We start from the raw sequence: 17,037 nt of genomic DNA, 5'->3' as shown, positions 1-17,037 counted from the left end.
TTACATAAGGTCAAAAATAGGATTATTTCTCCAGGTGTAAATGTTTATGATGTAGTAATTTTTTGTAAGATACTTAGAAGATAAAGGTCCTAGTGACTGTTAAAGCTTTTTGTAATTTTAAATTTTAATATCTAGATTATTCTTTCTGTATAATTTATAATTTATTTTTATGAAAATAAAAAATTATATAATAGCAAAAAGTTTATTAGTGTTTCAAAGAATTACATAAAAATATATGCTTCAAAAATAAAAGCTTTGATACAATTTTTTAAAAAGGGAAACCCTTTTTGTACTGTTGGCGGGAATGAAGATTCATGCAGCTACTGTGGAAAGCAGTATGGAGTTATCTCAAAAAATTAAAAATGGACCTGTCTATGACTCAGCAATTTCACTTCTGGTAATTTACCCAAAGAAACCTGAAACAATTATTCAACAGAATAATTGTTCATAGTCAGCACCCATATGTTCATTGCGACATTATTTACAATAGCCAAGCTTCAGAAGCACCTTAAGTGTCCATCAATAGATGAGTGTATAAAACAACTATGGTATATTTACATGATGGAATATTACTCAGCTATAAAAAAAGAAAAAAAAAACTTTACCCTTTGTAATAGCATGGGCAAACCTGGAGAACATTATGCTAAGTGAAATAAGCCAGTCAGAGTAAGACAAACACCATGATTTCACTCATATGTGGAATCTAATGAACAGACTGAACTGACAGGAAAGATAGAGACAGACTCATAGAGAGGGGCTGACAGTTCTGGGCAAGAAGATGTGGGGTGGAGGGATCCAGTGAAAAGGAAAAAGGACTCATGGGCGTGGACAACAGCCCGGTGAGTGCAGGGGTGGGGTGGTGGGCGGAGCTGGGTGATGGTGGAAGGGGATAAATGGTGAGAAAAATACAATGGAACTTCCAGTAAAAAATAAACAAATAAAAACTTTTAAGGAAGTCATTGTGGATATAAAGAAGCAAAATAAAATGTATATATAGTAGCAGAAATTACATTTTTTATTCAAGAGGATACAATCTTCAATAAAGAATATTTTATGATATTTAAAACCTTTAGCTTTTGTATTATCCATATTTTCTGCATTTAATATCTTTACTTTTAAATATTTTTGCCAGCTACTTGGTTGTATTGAAATTTTATTCCTGCAAGTCCTACAGTCTTGAGTTTAATTAATTCCATGGTACATATTCAAGTGGAACACAGTAAATATTAACACAAATTCTGTTAACATTAAAGGAATTTTTATGGGCTACCCCGATGTCCTACCAAGGATTACACTCACAAATTTATTACTTCTTGAAAAGTGATATATTATACACTGTTCTTTTAATGGATTTATTTTTATTTGGGGAACTCCTTTAAATGGAATCCCATGCAATGAAAATTTAGTGTGGTTTTGTGACTGTTGTTGAACATTTTCTCTCAGTAAAGAACTGTCGGATTGCTGGCCTACTCTTCCATTATTATTGGCTACATCATCTTTCCTTATCCTGCTTGGAAGGGAGACTTTATTTTCTTTCTCAGTTAATACACAGAAATTTCCAGTTGCTGTGGGAAACACTATGGAATGAATGGAAAAGAAGGGGGGGCACATGAGTCGAGTGACAGTCACTCGACTGTCACACAGCGGCAGTGACTCTCAGCTCAAGTATTCAGTAGATAGCAAGGTTTCTCCATTTACCCACCTGTGGGGTTTGTTATTATTTCAAGATGATGAAAGTTGGTTTTGTTTTACTCTTACTTTTCCTTTTGTGAATTTCTGATCATGGGAAGATGCAGTAACTTCATCTGGAACTAAAAAAGTATGCCAATAAACACTTTAAGTTGTTTGAATAAAAGAAACCTTATTACTTTGCCCAACTCTTTATTGTAAGAAATGTTCTTAAATGTGAGCAAGTGAAAAATTGTGCACCTACTTTTCAAAAAGATGAATTGTTGATTAAAATTAATAATAGTGTGATATTTAGAAAGCAGAAATTAATGAAAAGGCAGGCAAGTTGGATTTTTAACTCAACCACACCAAACACTTGTCATGTGTCTTTGGACAAGTCTCGGGCCTTCATAATGCCTCTGCATTCGTACTGACTGTGGGAATGATAATACTCTTCCTATTTTACAAGAGGGTTTGGATATGATTATATAATTATATGATTACATTATAATATATAACAGAAGGTTAAAGATAGAAGAAATATTATTAATAATCATTCTGATCCCACTCATTTTGCTAAGAGCTATGAAATAACCAATTGTTTCCTCAACTTTCCATACATAGCTTGCTATTCATACTTATATTAGAATATTTAAGTCACATGCATTAATTCTCTACTGTAATATCTCCTTGACTAATCTATATGATCCTTGAGTATAAGGACAATGTCATATATGTATATTTGCCTTTTCACATCCATTTTACTCCTAATTACCTCTTATTCATCAATCCTTAGGAAAGAGTTTCCTGATCCCAAATCTATTATATCTTTTCACCACACTCTATACTTTCTAGGTAGCACTATCACAATAATAAATTTACATATGTATTACATATTATATGTGCATATATATGTATATATAATTGTATAATTTTGTACATATATTTTAAATATTTTAATTTTCCCCAGTATAAGTGGTTTCAATTTCCTCATCTGTAAAATGTGAATATTAAGAATATCCAACTCATAAAATTATTGTAAAGAACATTTGAATTATTAACAACATACAGAACACAGAAATAATAATTACTACTACTACTAATTAATTTCTAGGCAAAGTGTTTTTCAGTTAAGATGATGGTAGAGATTAAAATATCTGTATGTCAGCCTGAACACAAAATAAAGTTATCTCTCTGTGCTGCATAGTAGGTGGCTCATCCACAGGATACTCTTCTTGTCTTTATTCTAGGGGCAAATATACTATCACATAGAATAACCCCAAGGTATACTAGAGAAAAATCACACAGGGGACCAGTGCCATTTAGCAAGAAGGTAAGTCATGAGCTCCTACAATACAATAAATTTTTCAAAAATATCGCTGTAATCTGGTGGTATTCTGCTGAACATACACCTTCTAGAAGTCATTCAGTTATTCTTCTCTCAAGTATTGGATCAGCCAAAAATTCCATATGGTTTTTCCACAAAATAAAAGACACATTTTTCATTTTACCAACAACTTTATTGATTTGGATATTTTGAGTATATTGGCTATCTTCCATGTGGTATAACATGGATTGTTCTCAGTTAATGTCTCTTTTTGACTGTTATCAACTTCAACAGGTCTACTTGACCACGGAACATCATCTAGTGAGAAATATCCAGCTTGAAACCTCACAAACCACTTTAGACATGTTCAATCAGTCACAGCACTTTCTCCATCCACTGTACAATTTTTTGCATTCTTGTTGCATTTTTAACTTTCTTGAAATAATAAAAGCATTACATGCCAAAAAGTGTTGCTTGTTTTTCCATCTCCAATATTATAATAGCTACACAAAAATTCACCAATTTTAATTAAGATTTTTTAAATGTAGGCTGATATGTCACAATGCAACCTAATTAAATTGTTTAGAATGAAGTTAGATGTTAGCTGTCTTATGGAAAGCTATCTTATGGAAAAAAACAAACTTTTTGGCCAACCCAATATATTTGAATTTTTGCTAGACTCTGAATATACACAAAAATAAGACAGATAAAGGGTTTTTCTTTCGAATATTTCTTTCACTGAATCACTGATATAAGTTCAGCCAAATAGAGAAAATTGAGGCAACCGCAGGATACCTGAGTATTTCTTAGAAGCCAACTATCATATCCACTAGTAAAAGAAAGGTAGTAAAGAATTTAAAGGCTGCGATAATCCTCCACCCCCCCAAAAAAACACAACACAAAACATACGGTTTTCTGCATAACTTGCAAAGAGTAAGTATTTTAGAGGTGAAAAGATTGGTGTTATTTTGGTTCTACCAATAATACTCATGGAATTGGATAGCCTGATTCAAAATAAGGACTCCATAAATTGGTAACATCTTCAGAGCTGATAAGGAATAACAGGTTATAGATCTCTCTCTGAAAAAAAAGCGAAAGGTTAAATATCTTATAAATTTAAAGCCAATGAAAATAATTGAGTATTTTGTTTCATGAATATGCCTAAATTTTAGACTTGAAACTGCACTTAAAATTTAGATTGAAACTGCAATCTGTACAGTTCTCTTTTAAATGAAGAGATAAAAAGTATTTCTATTTCACTGTTTATTGCAAAGTTAAACAGTCTTTCTAAATAAATCGAGTTGACGGATATGTGTGTATTTGTGGAAGCTAACTTTGAACTATTGAGGTGGCACTTAGCATTAAAATGTTTGATACAGGGAGGGAAAAAGAAGTAGTTATTATGCTGAAGAAGAATTTTGTGACTTTTTCTGAAAAGTAATTTCTGAGTATAATTTACTCCCGGGATCATTTTACAATGGCTATAACTCTGCTCTATAAAGGTGATTCTTGCCGACTACAATCAATCTAGTAAATTCTGATGAATTGAATATTTCCAGTGTAGGAAATGCATCTGCTAATGCTACATTCACTCACAGAATAAAACTTTTTAACTGGATACTCACTTTTCCTAGAAAATGTTCATATATATATATATATATATATATATATATATATAGTGGTGTGAGTGTATATATATGTGTGTGTATATTTATAAAATTTTCTTTTTGTTTATAGAAAATCAACAAATATATTCCTGAATAAATTCCATTTTCTTCATGTTTGGTTTGATTATTTTTGTACTTTGATGGTACAATAAGTATTGTTTTAAATGAAGATATTGCGGCATAAATAAAAGTTAAAAGTAGCAGGGAGTCTTATCCTACAGATATATAAGTGTTACTGTACAGTCACTCAAGGTTCTGCTGCTCACTGCTCATAAACTCTGGAGGCAGAAGTTTGGTGAAAAAGGAAAGAAGTTTTTTTTAAAGGCTACACACTTTTGGTAGAATAACAGGCTTCTGCCTCAAAGCCCATTCTCCTTAAAACACCCAAAGGCAAACAACTGCTCCGCCTCTTGCCAGGTCAATTCAAGGATGTGCCTGGAATCCCTTCTCCCATTTAAAAATGTATTATTCTTTTGACAAAGGGGGAAAAAAGCATAAAATGAAGCCAAATAGCCTCTTCAACAAATGGTGTTGGAAGATCTGGACAGCTACATGAAAAAAAAAGAGAAACTTGATCACCAACTTACACTATACACGAAAATAAATTCAAGGTGGATAAAAGACTTAAATGTAAGTTGTAACACCATAAAAGTCCTAGAGGAAAACATCAGCAGGAAAATCTCAGACATTCCACATAGCAACATCTTCACAGATATGTTCCCTAAAGCAAGTGACATAAAGGAAAGAATAAACAAATGGGACCTCATCAAATTAAAAAGCTTCTGCATGGCTAAAGAAAACAGCATTAAAATGAAAAGAGAGCCAACTGTCTGGGAAAACATTTTTGACAATCACCTCGGACAAGGGCTTGACATCCAAACTATGTAAAGAACTCATATGACTTCACTCCAGGAAAACAACCACCACAACAAAACAATTAAAAAATGGGCAAAAGACTTGAATAGACATACAGAGGGCCCAGAGACACATGAAAAAATGCTCAATATCACTAGCCATCAGAGGGATGCAAATTAAAACCACAATGAGATACCACCTGACACCAGTCAGAATGGCCACCATAAACAAATCAACAAACAAATGCTGGTGAGGATGCAAAGAAAAGAGAACCCTAGTGCACTGCTGGTGGGAATGTAGACTGGTGCAGCCACTATGGAAAATAATATGGAATTTCCTCAGAAAACTAAAAATGGAACTGCCTTTTGACCCAGCAATTCCACTGCTGGGATTATACCCTAAGAACCCTGAAACACCAATCCAAAAGAACCTGTGCACCCCAGGGTTTGTTGGCATGCAGGGACACAGCATCTCTGCCCAGGGTGGGGTGTGACCCTGTTGTATGTATGTTGTGAACTTTTCAGTCCACGCAGGCTCCATGCAAGCTGTGTTCATGGCAGTACAATTTACAGTAGCCAAGTGCTGAAAGCAACCTAAGTGCCCATCAGTAAATGAGTGCATCAAAAAAACATGGTACACTTATACAATGAAATACTACACAGCAGAGAGAAAGAAGGAGCTTATACCCTCGGGGACAGCATGGATGGAACTGGAGAGCATTATGCTAAGTGAAATAAGCCAGATGGTGAGGGACAAATAGCATATGATTTCACCTTTAACTGGAACATAATCAACAAAAGAAAAAAACAAACAAAATATAACCAGAGACATTGAAATTAAGAACAATCTAACGATAGCCAGAGGGGAGTGGGGAGGGGACAGTGGGAAGAAGGGTTTTCAGGAACAAGTATAAAGAACATGTGGACAAAACCAAGGGGGAGGGTGGAAGCAAGGGAGGGAGGGGGCTTGGGGGATGGGTGGAGGGGTGGGGAGAAAATACGGACAACTGTAATTGAACAACAATAAAATAAATTTAAAAAAATATATATATATATATATACCATTCTTTGTGCTATGCAGGTGGCTGCAGCATGATCATGCAGGTGGCTTGGTGGGGTCCTGGCCACAATCTGGCTTCAGGCATCTCTCTCTAGCCTGTCTGTGCCTGGCCAGGTGAAGCCCACTGGTTGCCGCATTGCTACTGTTTTTTTATGCAGGAAGGGGCCCGGGGCCTATAGCCTGGCAAAGCCATCTCTGGGCCCACCCACCTGGGAATGCTCTAGCCCTGACCCCGGACCAAGCTAGCAAAGGGAAGGAAAGAGGGTAAATTTCCACACGCACTCCATCTTTAAAACTTTCGCCCGCAAATCCCACATGGGGTGGGAGTGTTTATTTGTCAGCCAATACAAGCTGACATCTACAACAGGGTTAGTTAGCCTGGACTGTATCTGCTCATGTAATGGGGGGAAGTGCCTGTCCTTCTACCATGATCCAGAAGCAGATAGGAGGGTTTTCTGGCATGCAGGGACACAGCATCTCTGCCCAGGGTGGGGTGTGACCCTGTTATACGCGTGTTGTGAACTTTTCAGTCCACGCAGGCTTCATGCAAGCGGTGTCACGAGCTGGGTCACTCACTCATCCTTACCCAGGATGTGGAGTCACACACCAGCTGCTGCTTTGACCCCTGCCTTGGGGTTCCCTCCAACCTTCCCTCACTTGGGGAGTGCAGCCTTTTGCATAGAATGGGGGTTCCCGCACCTCCCAGCAATCTGGCCAAACTTTTCCCCCATTACATGGGCAGAAAACAACTATTTTTGAGGGAGATTATCACCTGGAAAACATTAGAATTTTCTGGACTTTTTTCTAACCATTTTACTGAATAATTATAAATGTTTAACCAGTATTTACTATGATTATCTTCTACATAGGACATGGTATTAGGTGCTATGAGGAAACAAAAATTGAACAAGACATATTTTTTTGTCCTTAAGACACTTCAAATATACTACTGGTGGAGATATAGGCACACAAATAATTTTAATAAAAGATAATGTATAATTCACAGTGATAGAAGTAAGATGTTATTAACCTAGAAATAAAATGTCAAAGTGAGAGGCAAGGAGCGTTTGTTCATTTGAGATCTAAAAGAATAGCTATGTGGGGAGCACTGACTCAGGCAGAAACCCAACCCGTGTTCTCATAAGGAGGTGAAGGCAGGGAGCATTTAAGAGAAAGGGAAGGAGAACTATTGCAGGAATAGAAGGAAGGAATTTCTATGGGTGTTAATAAGGTAAGAAAGCATTTTCTATAGGTGCACATAAGCTAATATAGTGATGCTCATGAAACAAAGGGACCTATAATTCTGATTTGATTTAAACTGTAGTTTTATGACGATCATATTTTCCTTCTCCCTCTCGGCACTTCACTGATCTGACCTTGTCGCTCACCTTGCTGATCTTTAACCCCTGAGTCAGCAGAAGACAATAGCTTGGTTCTGACTCAGGGTCACAAGGTTTAAATCCCTGGGGCGTTAAAGATAACATCTTAATACAAGTTCTGTTTCAGCTCCTAATCCCTGAGGTAGGATGACATTTTTGCTACCTCTCTCTAAAATCTGTTCTGGAAGTGGGAGCTGACCTTGGAGTTGTCCTTAAGACCTGGAGAAATGATTGATTATGGTTACCTCACCTCTGACCAATCAGCTCCTAACTAGCACCCCAAACCTGTAACCCACGATTATGCTATAAAATCTGTAACCTACGCGCCATTGAGGCATCGTGTCTTTCAGGCACAAGCTCACCACGTCCAGTTTGGCCAATTCTAGTAAATTAATAAAGTAATTCCCTGCCCTTTTTTTTTAACAGGAAACCCCTGCACATGTATTTTTTGGTCAGAGCACCCTGGCAGATTGTCTTAATCATTGAGGCAAATAATACTAAATCTAAAGAATATCTTTAATTTTCAGACTTGTAGTCGTAACGTTTGCTTTCCTGTTGGCTTTTCAAATAGTTGTGTGGAATACAGTGCAGCTTTAGGCCCAGTGCAAAGGTTATTTTGCCCACTTTTAACATTCCAAAGGTTTGAGGACTGAGACATATAAAGCAGTTTCTGGGATGGCAGTTTCAATTCCAGTTTCAAGTGGCTTTGCTTATTTTTTACAATGCGTACAGAGACAAAGATGCGTTTACATTAGGAAAGGACAAAAATTAGATAAAGTGTTATAAGAATAATGATATTCCGGATCTACCTTGAGAACTGAGTAAAATGTTGGCATAAGCAATGTGGAGGAGGGCTCTTGGAGAAAGGAGCAGAGGAGACAATGGTGTGGAACTGAGGAAATCCAAAATGTGATAGATGGTTAGACAGACGTAAACAGAGCATGACGATAGGCCAGATACAGGAGGTCACCAGGGTGGAAAGCCCCAGGTGCCTCGTAGTGAGCAAAACTGGAAAAACAAGGACCTCACCTCCAGCATAGACTGTCTTCTCTTGGCCCCCTGACCTTTCATATCGCTGGTCACATGGTTCAGACACTGACCTTTCATCCCCTGGCATGTTGCTAGGCATGCAGGTTAGACCCCCTTAGAGGGGGAACAAACAAAGGAGGTAGAGAACAGCCCTTAAGCCTTAAGCCCCAAGAACAATGTGGCTCCGAACTACATCATGTACATCTAGGCCTCAGCTATGTTTCGGCTCCAGGCCCAGAAAAGCAGAAAAACTCAATGGGGACACCATGGCTGACAGGAGGACCAGCTGCACTGACTAATGACCCCTGCCCTGGCACTGACTAATGAATGAGGCCACAACCCTGAAAGGACACACCTGGAAAGCTGATGAATATTCTATTGAGATCCTTCCCTGAAATCACCCCTAACATCTCTGCCCTTAAAAGCCCTTAGGAAGGAGGTCCCAGCTCACTCTCCCTCCCAGGAGCACACTCACAGCTTTCCCCTCCTCCTTCCTGTCCCCTGAGAAGTGTTACCTCTACCTTCACCTCCTCTAAGCTCCAAGGGCCCTTCTTTTTTCTCTGCAATTTGTTTCCTAAGCCCGTTTTCTATAGCTCACTTCTGCCTCTGTGACTTTCTGAATAAACTTTCTCTTATAGTTAAAGAGTCTTGGCTCTGAATTCTTTCTTAGCCAGAAAGGCCTAAGGTTCTGAGGACTGAGGTTGCTGAACCAGGGTCCAGTCTGACCCCACCTGTCTAACACCTGGTGCAATTGTTCTCCCTGCTGCCAATAAAAGCATGTACATGAACTAGCAGAAAACTGAAGTTAGTGAAATTTGGTTTCTTTGGTGTTTAATCCTGGTGTGTACATGAAGTAGCTGTTTATTGGACTAAATCGAAGTGAGCTGGAATTCAAATTCCGTAAACCAAGAGCCATTTATTAACACAACATTATTTTGATACAAGTATAGTTCTATAAACACAAGGTGTTTAGTACTTCCTGAAATCAACCACTGCCTTTTTTTGCCTTTAGGCTGGAAGGTACCTATGCTTTACCCTGTTTAAATGGCATATGGGGAAAGAACTTTCTGCAACTTTCTTGTGGAGAAAAAGATTAGCATATCTTGCAGGAACATAAGTTATGGAAAGTCCTCCATATGCCATTTAAGTTTCTTCAACTTCAGCATGAATGACTGAAGACATAATATATGGACTTCATTTTGTCATGATTTGTAATATTTTACTAGCATTAATATGCTGGGAAACCCATACAGGAGTGTAGTCTGTTATGAGACATCTAGATCCCAGTAATAAAATACTTTGATCAAATAAAGAATTTATAAAAGCAAAGCAGCAAAGCCCATGAGCCTTGCAATTTGTTTCTTAAAATGTTAGCTTAGTGTCACTAAAACCAGAAAAATGGTTTAATGTGGAGTTAAGGACAAAGCAATTACAGGTCCGTGGGTCAGGGATCTTGACTCAGCCACCCTGACTGTATACTCTTGGACAAAGGCCCCAGAACTCCGTCCGTCAGCTCGTCTAAAATGGCAGTCACTCAGGTCTTTGAAATTCTAGATAACTTTTAAAGCAACAAAATGAGCATTAAACATTTTTGTTGTTGTTTTTCAGTTTAAAACTCTTCCAGACTGTCAAGATTAAAACAAAGGAGCAGAGCCATAAATCTGAAGACTTAAAAGTGAGAAGAATGTGTCAAAACAATATTGTTTTCCTGAATTCCTTTCTAAAGGTGTAAATTGCAATCTGACACAATTGCCATTCTGAGTTGCTATACTGGGTTGTTTTGTTTAAAAATGGATTTAATCAGACAAATAACTCCATAAAACAGGAAAACAGATGGGCCATCAACTTTTAAATGTGCAAGCCCAGTAAAACAGTCTTTTAGCCTCAGGTCAGGCAATATTGACCCAACTGCAAGGGAAATTATCAGGGAGAAATTTTAGACAGTGTTTATTCGTATGGTCTCATGAACACCATGAACAGAAGTAGATGTTACTATCCTCAAATATTTAGTATTCTCTACGTTATAATAAAAATCAACAATTTGGACATTGTCTAAAATCTTGGGTGGATTTCCTTCAAATTACAGTATTAATTTGCTGCCCGTAACACGAGCTTCTAAAACTATCTTTTAATACTCGTGGACGTGTGGTGACATCATGCCTCATCCATTGTCCCTACTGTCACATTTTTGAAGCCCATGTGGTTTCATTAAAGAGAAAACCACTGGCCCAAATGGAGTCACTCATGTGAAAGTCCATGACACCAAACCTAGACTTTGGTGCAAAAAAAGGGCCACACACTAAACCTGACACACCAAGGAGAAGCCTACCTGATGGCCTTACAAACTCAGAGAGCAGAAGTAACCACATGGGATGGTCTGAACATAAAAAAAAATTTGACTGAAAATGAGTCATGGCAGAGTGATGTCTGAGGCCAGTGGCCTCCTTGGCAAAGGTCGGTCTTTACCTGAAGTAAGCCTGTCTGTTGTGTTCTTGTATCTAAATTAGTTTCCTTTGAAATGTCAGAGTGATCCCTATTCCAGACCCTCAGTCACAGCCTCTCCCCAGACCCCTCATTGTTACCTTGTTTCCCAAATGCACTATCAATGTTTTCCTCTGCCCACCCATGTACAGGACATGCATTTCTTTGTTTTCCTTTTTATCGAATCTCACAGATTTTCCCCCTCTGCTTCCTCCTGCCTCCCTGACCTGCCACCACTGGATTTCATGTAACCCTCACTTACATCTCCTCATTTGATTCCAGTGTATAAAATAATCTGTGAAGCTGCCATTCTCCAGAGCTTTTTCTTGGTTTGCTAAGATTTTGCTTTGCAGCAATTGTCATCAGTTTGGTTCGAATAAACTCTTATAAGACTTTTTTTTTGGCTGATGTTCTTTCAGCAACATTTACATACCTGACCTCATTGCTGCTTCAACCTTTCCTGCAAACATAATCATAATCAACTAGCCTAGAACTTTCTGGTCAAGCACCAGGAAGGTAATCTGTGACTTGGGCCCTCTCCATCCCCCTAAAAGAAAGAGGCAGAATACATGATAAAAAAACTCGTTTCCTTCCCCCCAAAAGAGGGTGTTCTGGCCTAAAAATAAACCTTTCTTTTCTTTTGTTAATCGCTCCCTTGACCCACCCTTTTTCTCTATTAAAAACCTCCTATTGTTTTGCAATCCCACCAGTGCCCTTCTGTTCTTGTTGCTAGATGGATTATTGCTGGATTCGTGAATTGCTTAGTAAAACCAATTAGACCTTCATATTTACTCGGTTGAATTTTATCTTTTAACACAGTTCAGAAGTTTTTCTGTTTGGGTTATTTGATTGTACGGGATAAAACTAGCAGTTGAAAAAATAAGATTTAAAATGTTTGTTTACTATAGAAGTTAACTTTTTTGAAATTATGTGATTACCAATTTAAGCAGAAATCTTCAATTCCTATTCTATACTTATTTTTGTATGTAAAATTAATGTTTTATCCTAGTTGCAAATCATTTATATTGACAAATGTCAACATTCTTATATATTATATTATATGTATGTGAGCATACGACTTTCAACCACACAAATTATTATTTCTTAGGTAAAAGAACAGTTGAATATCACCAATTAATTTATTTTGTAATTGGAACATACAAGCACATGAATCACTGACTGTAATTTCCTTGTTGGACAGAAGCTTTGTATGCTACTTTTACTTTGCATCTATTTATTTTCCCCACAGCTGAGTCTAGTGCCATTGACAGTTTAGTAAGTGTTTGATAAATACTTGGTGACAAATTGTTGTCAGAGCAATTAAATAGACCGTGAGACTGACTTCTAAGTGGCTCGACCAAATGCAAAGATATAAGACGTGCCTTGCCATCACAGACAGAGAATATATAGACAAAGAAGCCTGGGTGAGAAAGAGGGAAATGAATATCATGTGTGTGTATGTGTCTGCGTGTGTATTTTTAAGAAATGTAAATGGAGAAGTGGATGGTACTGGGCTGTCCAAAAAGAAGAAAGAAAGCAAACTAGGCAAACAAGAAGAACAGAGACAGAATCATGGACACAGAGAGTGTTTTGATGGTTGCCAGTTGGGAAGGGGTGTGGGCAAATGGGTGAAGAGGTGAAGGGATGAAAAAGTACAAATAGGTGGTTACAGAATAGGCATAGGGAGGTAAAGTAGAGTATAGGAAATGGAGTAGCCAAAGAATCTATGCATGAAGCATGGACATGAACTATGGTGTAGGGAATGCCTGAGGGAGTGGGGGTGCTGGGTGAAGGGGGGCAAAGGGAGAAAAATTGAGACAACTGTAATAGCATAATCAATAAAATATAATTAAGGAAAAAAGTACAAATTTTCCATCCAAAGCCACCGTAGCAGAAACATGCTTGAAGTATTGGTTGTCTTCAGAAGGATCATTGTTCTAGTGCACACCCTAATTAGTTCTTTCTGAACTGAAGACACTGATTAAAATATATGTACATGCGGCATGAAATGGATACTGATGTTTGTTCTGTGATGAATGGGCTCGACACCCAAGATTGTCATCGAGTTCAAACCCCTGAGGAGAAAAGATTCTATACCTGTGTGTGCTAGGTACAATCCCCAAGTGACAAAAATGGGTAAATTAATATGCACACATATGTGCAAATTCAGATAAAGCTGTCAATTTCAGGTAGCAAGAAGAATTCACCAGCACTGACTACTATTTAGCAGAAGCAATCAGGGAAGAGCAAGCAGATTTTAAATTTATACATTCAGGTAGATATTTTTTTTCAGGTAGATTTGCCAGGCTAAGTTCCATGTAAAATCAAGTCTTTTTAAGTGGGTGAAATATGGAAAATGAGACTGTTCGGACATCTTGGCCAGGTAATATGAAGTTTCTGACAGACTAGGAAAGAAAAATCTCTCTTTCCTTCCTTGGTTCTTTCCAAGAGCTAAGTCAGAATTTTGTTAGCAAATAAATTGCCCTGATATGTCTCAGGTTTTAACATTTTTGTCTCTTGTTGAACATTAATTCCTTTACATATTGGGGGAAGGTGTATTGACTGCAAAAAAAGTGGAACTGAGCTATTGGAAGACAGCAGAGAAGCCATGGAGACAAAGAGCATGAAGTTTGGAGTCAGATGGTCCTGGGATTTAACCTTGAATCTCTAATTTCACTTGTGTGGTCTTAGGTGGCCTACATATCTTCTGAGACTTGTTTTATGATCTATACACTGGAAATAGCAATTCTAGCCTATTGTGATGATTAAGTGATACGATGCAGGTAAAACAGTTAAAACACACTATGAAGTGCCCAATAAATTGTAACTATTTAAAAAAGGCCTTTTAGATTGTTGCTTTGAGCCCAAACTGCAAGGAAACCAACAGCTCACAAAGATCAGGGACTTAGGTAGATATATGCCATGCAATGAAGACCTCAGTAGTGATTAAATGAAAGGCGTGCTCTTGGGTAGGAGGGGTGGGGTCATAATTAGAAGGAAGCTAAGCTCATACAGACATCTAACATTCACGCTCAGCTTTTCATTTGGGGCCCACCTCAAAGTCCATTCATCACACCTGGAAATTACACCCACATTTAAGTTTACAAGCATTGTTGCTTCTATTTTCAACCCAAACTTTTTCCCAAAATTTACTTCTCTTAAGATCTCTCTGGTCTCACACTAGTAAGCAAAATTGGACTATTACTGATACAGGGTGCAGCCAGGGGCCCCCCCCAAAAAAAGATTTGGAATGGTGTCCAGAATTCAAAGTGTATAGGAATAATAGAGAGACTTGTAAGATGTCCTCACCCCTTCCCCCCCACAGGTGTGAGTTGGGGGAAAGGGACAGTTTTGTACAGCCACAGCCTTGCAGCTAATCCATGGCATTGTCTTTTAACATATCTATAGCCTTTGGCGGTCACTTGGATGTGTTAAATGGCTGTGGCCAGGCTTGGAGCTAGGGGGATGAAGTCACTTCCCCCAGGATGTAACTGGGGGCAGGTCCCCCAAGTTACAGCACCTGCGTAGGGGCTAGGAGAAGATTGGCTCAAGGATATGGGATGATTACTGCCCAGACTAATGATGGCAGCCCAGTAAACTTGTATTAATACAGAAATACTGGCAGGTGTAACTGATCTTGGGAGGAGTCGGAAATAGGGGTACAGAGGAAGATGGGTGCTAGGATTTAAAAGCCAGACACGGCAGCCATTGGGAGAGAGAGCCATGCGGTTTCAGCAGAGTGAGGACCCCCTCTTGGTGAGGTGAAAGAGGGAGCCACGTGGTTTTGGCAGGGTGCGGACTCCCTCTTTCCCAGGTGAAAGAATAAAACCATGCAGCTTTGCCAGAATGGAGATCCCTGCAGCCAGGTAAAGAAGACAGCCACATGCTTTGGTGGAGTGCGGACTCCTGCAGCTTTGGTAGAAGAGGCCCACGCGGCTTTGGGGTGCCCCCTTTGGCTGCGGGGCCTGAAAAAGCAAGAGAGACTTTGACTGGAACTGGGTACAAAGGACTCTTGCCAGTGGACCATGAGAGGGTACCACAGTACTTTGGATTAACTCTAGATCCTGCACAGTGACACAGCTGACGGTGCCAGCGGCCTGCAATACAGACGTGTGCTCTTTTCCTGATTTACGGTACCCGGAGTTGGGACAGTGGGAGAAGGGAGCGCTGTGTGGGTGTAGGTGTACAACCTAAAGGACTTTGATATTTTAGTGGTGGCATTAGGCCTGAATAGCATTAAATAAACATTTTGTTTCCTTTTCACAAATCTCTGGCTTTGAGAGATGTCTTTCCAATTGGCGGCGGACAGAAGGGCCCAGTAGATTTTAGTATTTTGTTTTTGGGAGGGGCCCCTGTTGTATAGCAGTTTTGGGCATCCCTAGGTGGGCCAAATATTGTATTGCCTCTCCCTCGGACCTCTTGTTCGGTAACATTACTACCCCAAGACTGAAATGCATGCTTCATCTTTTCGTAGTTTGGGAACCTGTCTCATATTTGCTAACATTTATGACTTTGTTTCTTTTCCATATTAGTCTTCAGTACTCACTAGGTTGACTAAATACATTTGCTACTTCCGAGATATTATTGTCATAAACACTACCCAATCATCACCACTCTTCTTGCACTTATCACTCAATTGAGACAAAGAAAGTAGTTTTCTCCCTTAATAAATTCTCTGTTTAGGAATAGAAAATGAGGTGAACTTTTACTTTAATTTTATGTTTCCCATCCCTCCATCCACTTATTCATTTAAAAATATTTATTGATCACCAGCTTTGTGTTCCAGCCCCTGAAGGTATAGTAGAGGGTCAAGCTGACACAGTTCCTGGTATTACAGAGACTATAAGAGACTGGTTACAAAATCTGACACCACTAAATGTGTAGGCAGGTATTTTTGACCACTGCATGTCTAGATGTCATTTTTTTTTTAATTTTTAAATTCCATTTCTTTCTTTTACTTTGTGGAGAGAGCCAAATGTGAATCAATATAGAATATATTATAACATAAAAGTAAACTTTTAGAAAAATCCCTTTGCCTAAATTTCTGAGACATGAATTGGTAAGCAGTATCTCTATCATACAATCTAAGTAGCGTGAAACCTGGGAAATCTCTCTCTTCATCACTTTGTAAATGTAACTTCACTAGAATGTGAGTCCCTTGGGGGCATGGACTTTTGTTTCGTTCACAGCTGTACTCCCAGAACATGAACATCAACTGTGTGTGACGCATAGGAACCACTGTATGTGTTCTGTTATCTGAGTAGATGAATGAATGAACACATATCTGTTGTAAAACAAAATAGCTGCTTTCTAAATATTTTATTCTGAATTATAAAAAATGATATATCATGCATATTTTTCCTTTTAAGAACCACCGAAGTATTATTTCCATCGCCACCCTTCCTCCTAGTTTTCTCCTTTCTGACAGAGACAATATGGGACTGTATATTCTTGGGAAAATAATTTTTTGATTTACCGAAAAATTTTTTTGCCAATGTTATTCCAACCAGCTAGTAGACTGAGTGTGTCAAACATTGTGTGCTACTCTGTGTCCCTTAAAAAGCTGTTCACA

Source organism: Artibeus jamaicensis, unplaced genomic scaffold (assembly GCF_021234435.1).
Source record: "Artibeus jamaicensis isolate MK-2021 breed Jamaican fruit bat unplaced genomic scaffold, CSHL_Jam_final scaffold_916, whole genome shotgun sequence".
Taxonomy (NCBI): Eukaryota; Metazoa; Chordata; class Mammalia; order Chiroptera; family Phyllostomidae; genus Artibeus; species Artibeus jamaicensis.
Note: the sequence above shows the minus strand (reverse complement) of the source record.